Below are 634 nucleotides of genomic sequence, written 5' to 3'. Positions count from 1 at the left end.
TGTTCCTCGGAGCCCCCGCTCACCGCGCGCTCTTTCCCGGGGACAGGTCTGCACTGAGCCTCCCGGTGGGGACCCCGCGCCCGGGTTCGAGGATCTGCGCAGACACCACGCGCGCCCGCTCGGCACCCGCCGCCGGGGAAGCTCAATAAAGGCTAACGCGGCCCGATCCGCAGCTCCTTTCTCTGCCCATCGGCCTTGCCTTCGGGGGCGACCGTCCCCGTCCCCCCTTCTCCGGATCTGGGACCAGCGGGCGGGGGAGGGGCAGTGCATGAACCCCTATTGGGCACCTCGTTGATTGGGGGCACGGATTCCCCAGCCCAGACACGGGCAAGGAGTAGGGGGTGCGGTGGAGGGAAGGGACGAGCTCCTGGGGGACTTCTAGGGGCGATGGAGATCTGGACCGTTCTCCTAAGTGCTCGTCTGGCAGCAGTTCCCTCTTCCCACAGCTTCGCTGTGGGCGCCCACCCTGCTCCCCGCGCCCCACAACAGAGGCCAAAGGCTCTTCGGCACTTTTATTAAAAACTAGCAACGCAGAGAGTGTTCAAGGCATCCCCGGCCGCTCCAGCCCCGCGGGATGGGTCAGTTCCGGTCGAGCAGGTGCCAGCCCGGGGGTGGGGGGTGGGGGTTTTCGGGG

This window comes from Myotis davidii, unplaced genomic scaffold (assembly GCF_000327345.1).
Source record: "Myotis davidii unplaced genomic scaffold, ASM32734v1 scaffold238, whole genome shotgun sequence".
Lineage (NCBI taxonomy): Eukaryota > Metazoa > Chordata > Mammalia > Chiroptera > Vespertilionidae > Myotis > Myotis davidii.
This window is presented reverse-complemented; position numbering follows the sequence as displayed.